We start from the raw sequence: 17,018 nt of genomic DNA, 5'->3' as shown, positions 1-17,018 counted from the left end.
TCACAACTAGACAAAATGCTGAGAACAAGTGATTACAAGTGCTCAGTCTTCAATGGGATATCTATGTCAACCTTCCATTCCAAAAGCCTAGGGAATATCATGGAAAGGGTTTGGAAAGAATTTAAGATCTGGAGGATGGAGATTAAGGCGATAAAATGTCGTCTTCTGCATACAACATGGCTACTGCACTAGTGGACTCACAGTAGCTGTGGTTTTCTGCACAAGTTCAAGTCAGTGAATATCCCAATAGTGATGGGAGTAGGATTCACAAAGGCGCACCCATAAACGAGATGCTGAGATGATACTAGCAAATGACAACTGGTGGAGAAACTTGTTTTCTTTATTGAGTGGCCATTAGTAGATGGCTCATGTTCCAGTGGATGTCTCTGTACCCATGAGCACACACTCAACAATAAGTGGTTTCAGTGGGTTATAAAGAAAAGGACAAAAAACTGGGAGGGAGTAATATATTAAGGGATTGGGAAGGCATGATATGTTAGGGGGTTGGGAAGGCATGACATGTTAGGGGGATTGGGAGGGCATGACATGACATGTTGGGGGTTGGGAAGGAATGACATGACATGTTAGGGGGATTGGGAGGGCATGACATGACATGACAGGGGGTTGGGAAGGCATGACATGTTAAAGGTTTCAGGGAAACTGGCAAAGAATGGAGCTGGATATCACCAAAACACACTAAACACATGAGCAAAATTCTTAAAGACAAAATTAATAACATTAGAAAAAGAAAGTAATTTAGAAACACAGCAAAGACAGTCAAAATATATGAGTCATCTTACAGCAAAAATAAAAACCATCTCTTATACTCAGTCTTCATATAGGAAGAATGTCCCAGTTCTGGTGAAGGATGAATTTAATATTTTCTCAGATTCTAATGAATGTACTCTATCTGAGAGTAAATAATTGATAAGATGAAGTTTGAGTTAATTGACCAATTTCAAGTATCAAATTAAGACTTACAAAAATCGCAATATGCATATTTTGGAGTCCGGTGAAGTGAGAGGCGATTCCTGCCAATTGTTGCCGATTAGCATCCAAGGCAACCAGAAACTGAATTTCTGCAGGGATGGGACACGTGGATGAAATCAGTTGCTGAGAATCTGAACCTGAAACAGAATCCAAATTGTAACTTTGGAGCTCTAACCCTAGGGTGAGAAAAATGCAAATGCAGAGAAATACACTAGGCAGACTCAAGGGGCACATGATCTTGAAGAGGAAAACTTCAGAAAGCGTACCTCACTTTTACACAACTGGCACCTTTCATGAAAAACAGAAACAAAAACAAAAACAAAAACAAAAACCAACCAACCAAACAAACAAACAAAAACCAGAGATGAGCAGAGATTTCAGAAGCCTTTCAGCTCACTCTAGCGTGCTGGCTTTGCGTAATTCAGAATGTAGTCAATGGCAAACAATGACGAGTCCCCGAGAAATGTGGGTCCCATGAACACACTCGGTTATGTGAAAGCTCTATTAATTATTTCATGTGTGATTACAGAGATCAGTAACAATTTTAACATTTTATCTTCTTTGTATGTGTGCTCATGTATATGTGCTAGCTTTCTGTATATGTATGATGTATGTGTGTGTCCTCCTGTCTCCTCTCCGCAGTGCTGAGATAGCAGGCTTGCAGCACTGTATACTGGGACATTAGCTATATAGCATGTAGTATGTACACATACATGCACATATGAGCTACTGAAGAAAAAAAGAGACCATGAATTTTAAACAGATCAAAAGTAGGAGATGCACAAAGGAGTGTGGGTGGAGGCAAGGGAATGAAAAAATGATGTAATTACAATCTCAACAATATTTACAAATATTTCCTTCAATGATCTTTACTTCTAAGTAGTCATCTTCCCGAGTAACCCTATCTGTAACATTCCAATGTAACCCTGACCGGAGTTAGTTATGATCAGTGCCCTAGAAATGACTTTGTGTGACTTCTGAAGTTGTAACAAAGCACACTGAAGTTTCTACATTGGCTTTCCCTATTTCTGTTTATAGTAAAACTAAAAGCCCGTCATGCACTGTTCAACTGACCCAGTACACTTCATCATGTATGGATAAGAGGAAGAGTCCTCACCAATATAAGCATGCGGTTATAGAGAAACTGAAGAAACTGTCTGGAAATGCTTATGAATTAAGTCTTATGATGTCTGAGATTTCTTTTAAAACATTCAAGAGAATAAAAATGATCCAGAATAGAACAAATAATGAGGTATAATTGCTTATTGAGACTGGGTAATGGACACCCAGAAGCTCACCGAGCCATCTTCCCTACTTTCGTGTTTCAGTGTCCATGCTCACACACACATACAGGTGTCCTCAGGGGCCAGAAGGGGATGTCAGATCCCCCAGAGCTGGAGTTACAGTATTGTGAGCAGCCATTTGGGCGCTAGGAATTGAACCTCTGTCCTCTAGAAGAACAGCCAGTGCTCTTAATCCCCCCTTTCCTTGTTTTTGAATGACAGAAAATTCTGATAATAAGATAGCCAATTGATCTGAACTCTGTAAATTATGATTTTATTTTCAATAGTGACTGTGGACTTCACCAAAGTATGATGTAAATTATTAAGCCTCCAAATATCCATAGTAACTGCACTTGGAAGCTATGGGAGTGAATATGTACATCAAACCATTTCAGCTCCTGACCGAGGTGAGACCATAAAGCCTGTTGCATTCTACTCTTTCAGGATACATACATATACATACATACACATACATACATACATACATACATACATACATACATACATACATACTTAGTTAATCCAATTTCCTGATACTGATGGACTTATAACAGCTTATCTTCTATCCAGTGTTGCCTCTCCCATCTTTTTCCTTTAAGAAATAATGGTCTTTGGACAGCATCTCACTCCAAATGTTTTGGTACCTACTGTTAGATTAGAGAGTTTAGCAGAAAGTAGCGTAAATATAGAGGGTGACTTACCTTCACCATATTTTTTCTTCATGTGAATTAAAACATTCTGATATTTAACAAAACTTACTTTCGCGGCATTTCTGGGATCATGTCCTTTATGTGTTCAGTGAAGACATTTGAGAGTCACTGAAAGGAACATCTGCTTAGGATTCTGTGTCTTCACTTACTCAGTACCTAAGCCTGGTACCTTAACAATGGCGGCCTTCAGGGACCAGAGAGCCAAACTCTCAAACCTTCACTGGTGCCGTACCGTTTTTGTAACAGAAGGGCTGAGGGTCTCAGTACCTGCTCGCAATGCTATCTACTCCAACCTGCTGCCTCTGCCCAGCCTCCGCCCAGCCTCTGCCCAGCCTCTGCAGCGGCGGCGCATCACTCCTTCCAAATGCTGAAGAATACTAAAGCTGCCTATCCTCACTCCGCTGTGATTTCTCTTTGTTTAGAACAAGATAAAACAGAGGTGTTCAGTCACACCTTTGCCCCTATAACTGTCTCCAGGACTGGGCTTCCGATTCCTTCCCACAATGCCTCTCTGCACGGGTGGTAAACCATGTTCACGGACCTTACCTGTAGGCAAAGAAACACATCTTTGAGTTGCTAGAACTGTGTACCAGCTCTTTCCTTGGGTTCTTTATTTTTTTTTAAAGATTTATTTTATTTTAAATGAGTACACTGTAGCTGTTTTCAGACACACCAGAAGAGGGCATCAGATCTCATGACAGATGTTTGTGAGCCACCATGTGGTTGCTGGGAATTGAACTCAGGACCTCTGGAAGAGCAGTCAGTGCTCTTAACCGCTAAGCCATCTCTCCAGCCCCGGGTCCTTTATTTTTTTCTGCATAGCTCCCGCTCTTACTTTATAATGATGCTGAGGCTTCCCGTCCCACAACCATCTCCTAGAAATTGGACTTCCTACTGACCACTCCTCATTCCAGTGCCCCCCCCCACTCCTGCGCCACACACTGCTCTTTTAACAGTCTACTCGCTCTGTGTGCTTATTTAGATTGTTTGTCAGCTTCACAACTGGGACAAGAGAGTGGGTTATTTTCTCTACAATTGCTAGGAAGCACCCTAGTGTCATGTCTGACAGATCAGAGGTCTCCACTAAATACAGATTCACCAATAAAGTTTTCCCGTTGGTTCCCCAAGTTCACCTATGACTCAGTTGTCTTTGGAAGCTTTAATTGGCACAATCTAAATCCCCTCACACGAACTCTGGTTAATACAGAGAAATAGCTAAGTTCTTTTTGAAGTGATTTATAGAGTCGATCAACAGAGACTGCCTATGTTTGTGATTCAGATAATAAATAATTAAGTCAATTTTACATAGAATCGGAAATAGGACCCACACTTAAGAACGCTCACATTTTCAGTTTATCTACATAAATCAATGCACTAAAGTCTTCATTTTAGGAAATGCTGTGAAGGTGACCAGGCTTCCTAGGTATGGCTGAGCTGCTGCTGCTCTCTAACAATACGGTAGGGTAGTGAGACTGTAAGCGTCAGAGAAGAGACTCTGCCATCCAGATTCTTACCTTGCCAGGTGCATCTGTTTTCCCCTCAGATAGAGTGCAGCACCTGTCTCTAATGTAGGAACTGTTCATTGCAATGGATGAATCTGGATTAATACACTCTTCAACATCATTTTCGCTAATATTGATCTCCATGAAGGATGTCTGGAAAAGTAGGGCATGCGCTCAGCCAGATATTTTAAAGGTATTATAGAATCTGCCAGATCAGCGAAGACTGATTACCACATAGATTTGGATGGCCCCTCCTTCCCTCACATTTCACAGTTTACTATAATCCTCTCTGAAGGAAGTTGTTGCTGGAAGTCTCTCTGACAATGAGAAAAGATGTTCCCCAGGAACTGGCTTGTTTCATTTCATGTGCACGGGCCAGCAGCCTATCTGACTTTCTCTGATCTAGCAGCTAAAGTTGTTTGGATAAACACATTGTTAAGATCGTCAGAGTATATGAACCCGTGCCTCTGGATACTCTATAGGATGTTCAAACACACGCTAGTGGGTACTCGAGGGAGTAAAGACTTTGATACAGAGAATTGATGCTTTGCACTGTTAATGATAGGCTTAGTGTGTAGCAGGATGGCAGGTCTCACTGACATGCTGGTGCCGCTTCCTCATAAATGTCAGTAAACAGTGAGTAGGGTCACGCAGCCACAGAGGTGACTTCCATAGGAGGGTCAAACTGCAGCCTGCCTGAGAGCCTAAAGACTGGTGACAGACAATGTCAGCCAATCAGGAACTGCCACTTGGTTGCTTGGGACCAATGGGACCCAGTGGAGGGTACAATGGGCACTCCCAGGGGATTAATAAAGGAGTTTATTAATGCTGCATTCTGGGAGCCCATATCTCACCCACAGAAGTAGGATGTCATTAGTGTTTGCATGACCCAAGTCTTCAATATCTTTACTTATTTTTACATTTTAAAAAATATCTAGATGATTCATAAGTGGATATTTGTATGTGGCTAAGAGCAAGGGTGTTCTTTAACTTTCTCAGCCTTTCTGTCCTCGGCACCATACTTTACAATTCTAAGTTGAGAGGAACAAGCGATGTGCCTAGCAATCTACTCGTGTCGTTCAGATGGAGTTTGTCTCCCTGTGTCTCATGTGAAGGAGTCGTGATCACTAGCATGCTGATGCTGAAATGTGGGTGGGCTCTTTAAAAGGCGGGGCATAATGGAAAGTCTTTAGTTCATTGTGGTAGTTGCCCTTGGGATTCGAAGAATCCCAAGATTTCATATAAAGAGAGCAAGTCCAGTCTCTGAATTGCTCCCAACTTCCTGTTTCCTTCTCCCGCACATGCTCCTGGTGTTGGGACACCATTCACCACAAGCTCCTGGTTTTGGGACACCATTCACCATGAGCTTCTTGTCAAAACTTAGATGATTCTGACACAACACTCTTGAACTTCCAGAAATAAAAATAAATACATTTTTCTATTTGTTGTTTGTAAAGTTAGCCTACTTTCAATGCTTTGTTACAACAATTAAAGTAATGTATCCTATAAAAATGCGTTCTCCTGCTGAAAGTATTTTTTTTTTATTAACTTGAGTATTTCTTATATACATTTCAAGTGTTATTCCCTTTCCCGGTTTCCAGGCAAACATCCCCCTCCCCCTCCCCTTCCTTATGGGTGTTCCCCTCCCAACCCTCCCCCCATTGCCGCCCTCCCCCCATAGTCTAGTTCACTGGGGGTTCAGTCTTAGCAGGACCCAGGGCTTGCCCTTCCACTGGTGCTCTTACTAGGATATTCATTGCTACCTATGGGGTCAGAGTCCAGGGTCAGTCCATGTATAGTCTTTAGGTAGTAGCTTAGTCCCTGGAAGATCTGGTTGCTTGACATTGTTGTACTTTTGGGGTCTCGAGCCCCTTCAAGCTCTTCCAGTTCTTTCTCTGATTCCTTCAATAGGGGACCTATTCTCAGTTCAGTGGTTTGCTGCTGGCATTCGCCTCTGTATTTGCTGTATTCTGGCTGTGTCTCTCAGGAGCGATCTACATCCGGCTCCTGTCGGTCTGCACTTCTTTGCTTCATCCATCTTGTCTAATTGGGTGGCTGTATATGTATGGGCCACATGTGGGGCAGGCTCTGAATGGGTGTTCCTTCAGTCTCTGTTTTAATCTTTGCCTCTCCCTTCCCTGCCAAGGGTATTCTTTTTCCTCATTTAAAGAAGGAGTGAAGCATTCACATTTTGATCATCCGTCTTGAGTTTTGTTTGTTCTAGGGATCTAGGGTAATTCAAGCATTTGGGCTAATAAACACTTATCAATGAGTGCATACCATGTATGTCTTTCTGTGATTGGGTTAGCTCACTCAGGATGATATTTTCCAGTTCCAACCATTTGCCTACGAATTTCATAAACTCGTTGTTTTTGATAGCTGAGTAATATTCCATTGTGTAGATGTACCACATTTTCTGTATCCATTCCTCTGTTGAAGGGCATCTGGGTTCTTTCCATTTTCTGGCTATTATAAATAAGGCTGCGATGAACATAGTGGAGCACGTGTCTCTTTTGTATGTTGAAGAATCTTTTGGGTATATGCCCAAGAGAGGTATAGCTGGATCCTCAGACAGTTCAATGTCCAATTTTCTGAGGAACCTCCAGACTGATTTCCAGAATGGTTTTACCAGTCTGCAATCCCACCAACAATGGAGGAGTGTTCCTCTTTCTCCACATCCTCGCCAGCATCTGCTGTCACCTGAGTTTTTGATCTTAGCCATTCTCACTGGTGTGAGGTGAAATCTCAGGGTTGTTTTGATTTGCATTTCCCTTTTTTTTTCAGGTGTTAATTTTTTTTATTAACTTGAGTATTTCTTATATACATTTCAAGTGTTATTCCCTTTCCCGGTTTCTGGGCAAACATCCCCCTCCCCCCTCCCCTTCCTTATGGGTGTCCCCCTCCCAACCCTCCCCCCATTGCCGCCCTCCCCCCATAGTCTAGTTCACTGGGGGTTCAGTCTTAGCAGGACCCAGGGCTTCCCCTTCCACTGATGCTCTTACTAGGATATTCATTGCTACCTATGGGGTCAGAGTCCAGGGTCAGTCCATGTATAGTCTTTAGGTAGTAGCTTAGTCCCTGGAAGATCTGGTTGCTTGACATTGTTGTACTTTTGGGGTCTCGAGCCCCTTCAAGCTCTTCCAGTTCTTTCTCTGATTCCTTCAACGGGGGACCTATTCTCAGTTCAGTGGTTTGCTGCTGGCATTCGCCTCTGTATTTGCTGTATTCTGGCTGTGTCTCTCAGGAGCGATCTACATCCGGCTCCTGTCGGTCTGCACTTCTTTGCTTCATCCATCTTGTCTAATTGGGTGGCTGTATATGTATGGGCCACATGTGGGGCAGGCTCTGAATGGGTGTTCCTTCAGTCTCTGTTTTAATCTTTGCCTCTCCCTTCCCTGCCAAGGGTATTCTTTTTCCTCATTTAAAGAAGGAGTGAAGCATTCACATTTTGATCATCCGTCTTGAGTTTTGTTTGTTCTAGGGATCTAGGGTAATTCAAGCATTTGGGCTAATAGACACTTATCAATGAGTGCATACCATGTATGTCTTTCTGTGATTGGGTTAGCTCACTCAGGATGATATTTTCCAGTTCCAACCATTTGCCTACGAATTTCATAAACTCGTTGTTTTTGATAGCTGAGTAATATTCCATTGTGTAGATGTACCACATTTTCTGTATCCATTCCTCTGTTGAAGGGCATCTGGGTTCTTTCCATTTTCTGGCTATTATAAATAAGGCTGCGATGAACATAGTGGAGCACGTGTCTCTTTTGTATGTTGAAGAATCTTTTGGGTATATGCCCAAGAGAGGTATAGCTGGATCCTCAGACAGTTCAATGTCCAATTTTCTGAGGAACCTCCAGACTGATTTCCAGAATGGTTTTACCAGTCTGCAATCCCACCAACAATGGAGGAGTGTTCCTCTTTCTCCACATCCTCGCCAGCATCTGCTGTCACCTGAGTTTTTGATCTTAGCCATTCTCACTGGTGTGAGGTGAAATCTCAGGGTTGTTTTGATTTGCATTTCCCTTATGACTAAAGATGTTGAACATTTCTTTAGGTGTTTCTCAGCCATTCGGCATTCCTCAGCTGTGAATTCTTTGTTTAGCTCTGAACCCCATTTTTTAATAGGGTTATTTGTTTCCCTGCGGTCTAACTTCTTGAGTTCTTTGTATATTTTGGATATAAGGCCTCTATCTGTTGTAGGATTGGTAAAGATCTTTTCCCAATCTGTTGGTTGCCGTTTTGTCCTAACCACCGTGTCCTTTGCCTTACAGAAGCTTTGCAGTTTTATGAGATCCCATTTGTCGATTCTTGATCTTAGAGCGTAAGCCATTGGTGTTTTGTTTAGGAAATTTTTTCCAGTGCCCATGTGTTCCAGATGCTTCCCTAGTTTTTCTTCTATTAGTTTGAGTGTGTCTGGTTTGATGTGGAGGTCCTTGATCCACTTGGACTTAAGCTTTGTACAGGGTGATAAGCATGGATCGATCTGCATTCTTCTACATGTTGCCCTCCAGTTGAACCAGCACCATTTGCTGAAAATGCTATCTTTTTTCCATTGGATGGTTTTGGCTCCTTTGTCAAAAATCAAGTGACCATAGGTGTGTGGGTTCATTTCTGGGTCTTCGATTCTATTCCATTGGTCTATCTGTCTGTCTCTGTACCAATACCATGCAGTTTTTATCACTATTGCTCTGTAATACTGCTTGAGTTCAGGGATAGTGATTCCCCCTGAAGTCCTTTTATTGTTGAGGATAGCTTTAGCTATCCTGGGTTTTTTGTTATTCCAGATGAATTTGCAAATTGTTCTGTCTAACTCTTTGAAGAATTGGATTGGTATTTTGATGGGGATTGCATTGAATCTGTAGATCGCTTTTGGTAAAATGGCCATTTTTACTATATTAATCCTGCCAATCCATGAGCATGGGAGATCTTTCCATCTTCTGAGGTCTTCTTCAATTTCTTTCCTCAGTGTCTTGAAGTTCTTATTGTACAGATCTTTTATTTGCTTGGTTAAAGTCACACCGAGGTACTTTATATTATTTGGGTCTATTATGAAGGGTGTCGTTTCCCTAATTTCTTTCTCGGCTTGTTTCTCTTTTGTATAGAGGAAGGCAACTGATTTATTTGAGTTAATTTTATACCCAGCCACTTTGCTGAAGTTGTTTATCAGCTTTAGTAGTTCTCTGGTGGAACTTTTGGGATCACTTAAATATACTATCATGTCATCTGCAAATAGTGATATTTTGACCTCTTCTTTTCCGATCTGTATCCCCTTGAACTCCTTTTGTTGTCTGATTGCTCTGGCTAGAACTTCAAGAACTATATTGAATAAGTAGGGAGAGAGTGGGCAGCCTTGTCTAGTCCCTGATTTTAGTGGGATTGCTTCAAGTTTCTCTCCATTTAGTTTAATGTTAGCAACTGGTTTGCTGTATATGGCTTTTACTATGTTTAGGTATGGGTCTTGAATTCCTATTCTTTCCAGGACTTTTATCATGAAGGGGTGTTGAATTTTGTCAAATGCTTTCTCAGCATCTAATGATGAAAGTATTTTTTTTTAAATCTCTAGAATGTGATTTTCTTTTACTTAGTAGAAAACGATAGAATGTAGGATCAAGAGAAATAAATATTAATAACAAACTTTTCAATTAAAAGTTGAGGCCAAATTTTCGGTGCATGTACTGCAGAGTATCATACTCTCTAGCCAGCCATACAAGCCTGCCAGTGAGCTTTCAACCTCAGTTTATGTTTTCTCCTCCTTTCGTATTTGGAAAAACTCCAAATATGTTTCATTTGTTTGAAAATAAATGGGAATTTTAAAAAGCAGTGCACTTTTTACAGGATCACTTCAAATTAACTACTGCAAGAAGAGAAGAAATGCTCTCCCACTTTTTCTTGGGTTGAACATTATTTCTTCGCTATCTGGTTAGGTACAGAAGTCCACACTGACCTTTTCCATATTTGCTATTTATAAGAAATGTATTTGTAAGAAAGAGCTATTTGTTAAAGCAGCAGTGGTGACGTCATTGGGGCGTGGGCTTTGCCTTCATGCTAAGGACTTTGCTTAGTCACAAGTTTTAAGAACGGTTTGGAGTGAGGGAGGGACAGCGAGAGCTAATGGCTTCTCGAGTGGCTTTCAACAGGACTCTGGTGGCAACTACTCTGGTGTGTTGGCCAGGCAGAGAGAGAAAACAGCTTTGATTTTGCCAGGAGTTGTCTGCTCTATTTATCTTTTTCATGACCCGTTTGTATGCCTCGGAATCCTAACAAAGTCCATTCCGAAGAATAAAGATGTCCCTGCGATACCCTTCTCAGAGAATTCTGACCAGGATCAAAGCACGGTGGGAAAGGGCCTGTTACTAATAGGAACTACTTTAAATTCTGACAATGTCTCCTCCTTCCTGTGGCATTGGACAAATGACCCAGCCTGAGGAACCAAGTGCCCTTTCTAAAATGAATTAAATTTCATATCCATAAGTAATAGATTATAACCCTTACTTCCCAGAGCTCTTGGGAAGTTTAAATGAGGTAATGCACTGTGAGGGTTGAAATTTGCAGACTGTACCGATGTCGTTTGCCTGAATAAGCAACCTGACTCAGACATGAACGGTTGGCGCTGAAAAGGCTTTGAGAGTCCACTGCGTCCCTACTTAAGTTGAAGAAAGCCAAGCGCTGTTTACAGGGTTTCTACAACAAAGGCATCCACCTAGAATAGATATTGGCGTATAATAGCATTCGCGCACCTGCAGAGGCAACCCAACCAAAATAGATATCTGACACACACAGAGCTAGTGCCACCTGCCATGACACAGCTGGGCGCAGCGGGCTGGCAATCATAGCGTGTTAACATTCTCATGCCCTTCCTAATTTATTGGATTGGTTTAATGAGTTCTTGAGTCTGTAGGCATATTACAATTAAACTTAATTGGTGTTCACGAGCAAGTCACAAAAGAAATACTTTTACTGTTCTGATTACCAGGGGTATCTCCCCAAATGTCAACAGAACGTATGCATATTTATTTATTCACCAAGACTTGTTTATATGTGGATAGACAGGAAGGTGGGCCAATGGAGAATACATGGGTAATTTACTGGTCTGTGTACAGTAGGCAGCACTGGCATCAGCACTGGAAAAGCAGCATTTTTCAGGCACCACACGGTGTACTACCATGTTGGTAGAGGCAGCAGACATTTGGTGACTCTGCAGTAACTCAGTTTTACCTTCTGGACCTGGTTTTGTGGTACTAAACTCCGAATACCAAGCTAGGGCACAGAGTTTCTGTGTGCGGGAGAGTCACCCAGGTTCCTTGTAGCCTTTCCAAGAGCGAGTGGTAGGTGTAAGTTAATCTGAGTAGCTAAACTTTTGGGGTGACTGGAACAGAGACTGGCCTGCCCAGATGGACGGATGTATGGCATGTATATAACTTACCTATGTATTGTTAGAGTACTGTTCTCAGTTAAGATGCCGGGCAGCCATGCTTCCTTGCTGAAGCCTTCTGCAACTCACTTCTCAGAGACTCCTGCCTGACATGAACAATACAGAATTTTAGGTCCTGCTGCACAGATAGAACAAAGCCGTCTTATGGAGAACTCATGTCTGGAAACATCCTCTCCCCAAGACAGAAGAAAGGCGGCATCTTTTATGAGGGGTCAAGGGGAAGCTGGCACAACATCTTTTGTTTATTACTTAGCACCCTTGCACACCTCAGAGTCATCTTGGATCTGTGTAGATTGACCTGGATTTTGATGTTTTGTTCTTTGTTTGGGTTGCTGTAGAAGTCAGTCTGGCTACAAGAGCAGAGTGGACCTTCATACAAATGAGAGAGGGCATTGGCCAGAAACTTCTCAGAGCGGTCGAGGTGGCATTTTGCCTATGTATCTTTAAGTTGTATTGATTTTTATATGTATCAGTTTACTCAGAACATCCGATGAGATGCTTTTAATTTATTAATTTATTAGTTTAATTAAATGCACACTTTAATATCATAACAATAAGTTTATAAGTGGAGTTGTGATAAGTTATACTCCGACCAACAGTAGATAAAATTTTCTACTTTTTAATGCTTTTCTTATCCTGTGTGAACTTTTTTTTCTTGGCTGTTGATTAAGATTTTCATTTGGTTGTTTTGTTTGCTTTGTATTTTTATCCATTTGTAGTATATGTGAATGTTGAAAAATCTCTCTCTCATTCAAAGTGACTGGGTTCCCTCCACCCCCTTCACAGAGACTGGTGAAATCTTTGCAAATTCCCCTAGTTACCTGTACTGTCCATATAGCATTTGTTGGTTCTTTGAAAATTCTTTCAGTGGGAAAAAGAACCTAATGTACAGTAATTTTCCCCATTGGTTTTGCCTTTTGATGATCCCCGTTCTAAAAGTCCTGTTGCAAAAATACTAGTTTCTGTTTTTATCCATATTGGTTCATAGTAACCTGTAGTCAGTGTTTGCTACTTCATGGATTCTTCTTTTTTTCTGACCCTTTGTCCCCCCAGTTTCACACCTGTCACTAGATGAGAGAGAAAGAAGGATGGAGGGAAAGAGAGAGCTAGAGATCTGAATCTAATTTCTTTCCTTTTGTTTCTTCTTTGAGCATTGACTACTAACAAACCACAACCCACCCTCTTGAATGACCAACAACCACTCACCCTGACTATCAGGGCCCTAGCATTTACATACCCTCTGAAAAGTTCTCAGAATTCCAAATGACACAGAATCACAGAAACTATTTGTAGGTGGCAAAACCATGCCTCTGCTAGAGCATAAGCAAATCATAGTCACCTGCTGCAGAAAACCTGAAGCAGCCCCACATCTGTACACCTGGAATTAAAATGAAGAAACATGCTTAGCATATCTTTGTGCCTTCAAAGAAACCAAAATTTCCAAATTGTCACTATAGCAGCTGCTTCACTCTATAGAGAACTGTGTGTTTTTAGTCCCTAAGCATTTAGTTTCACAATAGCATTACTTCCAAGGATAGTAAAAACAATAGAAATTATGTAGAATGATATAAATTTTACAAGTAATCTTTGTAGCTTAACTGTCACATGTGTGACAGTTGAATGAAATGTTGACAGAAACAATTCTACCCAGGTACCAACAAGCTAGCCCACTGCAGTGGATTTTGGTTTCCTGTGCAAGACACTTTCACATGATGTTCATGTGGCATTTACTGTGTCTGCCTTCTGTGGTTCTTCTTCATACAATACCCCTATTTACTCAAGAGCTATTCATACGAATTTTATCATACTACATGGCCTGTTAGTATTGACTGTTGTATGTCTATGTACTTAAAACTTAAATGTCTTTATATTTAAAACTTAAATGTCTTTATATTTTTATTTTGTGTGTGTGCAGGAATATATGTGCTCATGTGTTCTCGAATATGAATGCGTGTATATGTAGAGACCAGTGGGGAGAAATGTACTCTGAAAAAGTAGAGAGAGCATGAGAGTCTCTCAATGGCCTGTAACTCACCAACCAGGACAATGAGGGCATTTGTCCATCTAGCAGGTCTGTCTATCACCACTTCCCAGTGCTGGGATTATAAGTGCATCCATGTTCATACTCACACTTTTCAGGTCAGTTCTGGTCTTGAACTCTACTTTACTAACAAAACCATATCTTCTCTAACTCTTGGACACTCAGCAGTAAGATCTGGGCAAGTTAATTCCCACATGTCTCAGGATCATGTGAAAAGTAGACTTGTGTCTATTGCTTTTCACATAAAAGGTAATCAGAGCTGGCCTCCTAGCTCACCCAGAAGCTGTTTCCCCTTGATACCTGCTTGGAAAGGAAAAACAGTTTTCTCTGCTAGTGTCTCACCAAGAACACAAGCCACATGTAAGGACAGGCCCCTGCCCAGCAGTAGTTGGCCAACACAAAATGAACCCTTTGGCATTTTTGTAAAATTTATCTTGTCTCTTATTGCTTTACTTGGGCATCTTTTGTTTCTACATTATGGTTTCTGGTTTTATATGTTTAGGATTGTGTGTGTGTGTGTGTGTGTGTGTGTGTGTGTGTGTGTGTGTGTGTATGTGTGTGTGTGTATGTGTGTATGTGTGTGTGTATGTGTGTGTGTGTATGAGAGAGAGAAAGAGAGAGAGAAAACCTTGTGCTTTTTCTTTTTTGTGTTTCTCTTTGTTTTTAAAATTCTTTCTTCCTTTCTTTCTTTCTTTCTTTCTTTCTTTCTTTCTTTTTTGCCTATTTGCTTTCTAAAGAAGGAGAGAGGGGAAAACATGGAGAAGAAATCATTGTCAAAATATATTATACGAAAACAATTTATTTTCAGTTTAGGAAAGGAAAATAATGTATACTTTAAATAATGTAAAGAATCTTTAGAAATAAAGTGAACATAAAATTGTTGAGATCATCAAAATTATGTTTTTGTTTCTATACATGCACATATGTCCACCTATATCTGTACTGCTGGTCAGGGCAGAGGATGCTCATGGATGTCTTGGTGAGCCCCAAGGCCACTAGAAATTCAGAGGTGATTGAGTATGTTATAGTTCACAAGAGCCTGCAAGATCCAGACAAGTGATGCTGGAGAGTGAAGCAGGAGGGATGTAAAGTTGTTGAGGGGCAGAGAGGGACGGAACCAGCAGGAGAAGCTGAGAGCAAGAATGGTGTGGCTCGTGATGAAGATATCCGAGGAGAAGCCAGAATTACAACAGAAGTGCTGCTATGAGAAGGGGCAGTGGTCAGTGAAGGAGCACAAGAGGCCTGACTATGGGATTGCCTCCCAGGAAGCTCTGGTAACCACTAGTCAATAGATGTGCAAATCAGAACAGAGCCTCAAGTATACATCAAACCAAAAGGTCAGAATTGTAAGGATAGATGCATTCATCTACATTTCTCTTACATTTGATATGCCAGGCAGGAAAATAAAATTTAAACAATACAATTAATTAGAAATTTATAATAAACAAATGTAGAACCTCTTACAAAACAATTGGCAAGCATACTTTTCTCAAGAACATAGAGGTATTTTTTCAAATGATTTGCATTCCAAGGCATAAAGTAAATCTCAACTAGTTTTAGAGGGTTGGTGTCAGATATAATCATCTCTGTTTATGCAGTGTGTTTATATTAGAAATAAATAAGTAGATTAAAGTGATTTGAAATATGTTTGTAAAATTTTCCCAAACATAAGTGGCTGGAGAGACCCAGAACAATTTTAATTACTATTAATATTCTTTCTATCAGCTAAAATTGTGTAATTTCATAAGAGAAGAAAAACATCTGAAAGAAAAAAAAACTCAAGGTTCAGCTAAAGAAACATTATAGAAAATGTTAAAGAAATTCAAAAAGTAGCTGAAAACAATATCAAAACAATGAGAAATGAAAAAAAAAAAACTACTACAGAGACCCAGGAAGGAATAGTGTAGTCTTTAAAAACAATGAAACAAAGTATGATTTCAAGAGAACAAAGAATCAATTGAATAGAAAATTGAAACATTGTCCCCTTTGCCCAGTCCTTTCTGCTGGGACAGACTGCTAACTAGTCTGCTCCCCAGAATACACCATATCCTGAGGCATCCCAGAAGATCCACTGCATGCAGAGCATTTGATACCATACCCTGAGGAATCCCAGGAGATCTGCTGCACCCAGGGCATCTGAGACCACAGCCAGAGACATCCCAGGAGATCCCCTGTACTCAGGACATTGCAGCTTAAAGGCATCCCTGGAATTCCTCTCTACACAGGGCAACTGAGCAACCAATACCACAGTCTGAAAACCTCCCTTCTGAAGACCCCACAGGTATTCTCCTACAGCCAGAGCCACAGGCTTATGAGGAGACCTGAAGCAACCCAGGGACAAAAGAGACAGAATAACTCAGACCAGCAAACATTGGGGATAACCAGATGATGAAAAGCAAGCCCAAGACTATAAGCAACAAAAACCAATATACATGGGCATCATCAAAACCCAGTTCTCCCACCACAGCAAGCTCTGAATGCACCTGAATACATCAGATAATCAGGAAGCTGACCTAAAATCCTATCTCATATAGATAATAGATTCCTTTAGTGAGGGTACAAATAACTCACTGAAAGAAACACAAGAAAACATAGGTAAACAGGTAGAAGCCCTTAAAGAGGAAACAAATACATCCCTTAAAGAAATACAGGAAAACACAATCAAACAAGTGAAGGAATTGCATAAAGCAGTCCGAGACCTAAAAGTGGAAGTAGAAACAATGAAGAAAACACAAATGGAGGCAAACCAGAAAATGGAAAACCTAGGAAATAGGCCAGGAATTATAGATGTAAGTATCACCATCAGAATATAAGAGATAGAAGAGAGAATCTCATGTGTAGAAGATACAATAGTAGAGATTGACACAACGGTCAAAGAAAATTCAAAACATAAAAACTCCCAACCCAAAACATCCAAGAAATTCAGGCTACAATGAAAAGACCAAATCTAAGAATAACTGGAATATAGGAGAATGAAGATTCCCAGCTCAAAGGACCTGAAAATGTCTTCAACAATATGATCGAAGAAAACTTCCCCAACCAAAAGAAAGAGAT

The 17,018-nt window shown here is 40.8% G+C and overlaps 1 long non-coding RNA gene across 1 annotated transcript in view; it reads left to right on the top strand.

Annotated features, from left to right (window-relative positions):
* LOC102552637 (uncharacterized) overlaps positions 1-17,018 on the top strand; it is an 88,096-nt gene that overhangs the window by 56,658 nt on the left and 14,420 nt on the right. The window contains exon 6 of the long non-coding RNA XR_593472.4: positions 2,561-2,680. This is a non-coding gene — a long non-coding RNA (uncharacterized LOC102552637). The remainder of the gene's footprint in view (positions 1-2,560; positions 2,681-17,018) is intronic.

This window comes from Rattus norvegicus, chromosome 7 (assembly GCF_036323735.1).
Source record: "Rattus norvegicus strain BN/NHsdMcwi chromosome 7, GRCr8, whole genome shotgun sequence".
Classification (NCBI taxonomy): Eukaryota; Metazoa; Chordata; class Mammalia; order Rodentia; family Muridae; genus Rattus; species Rattus norvegicus.
The sequence above is the reverse complement of the archived record's forward strand: the minus strand, read 5'-3'. Positions and strand labels throughout refer to the sequence as shown.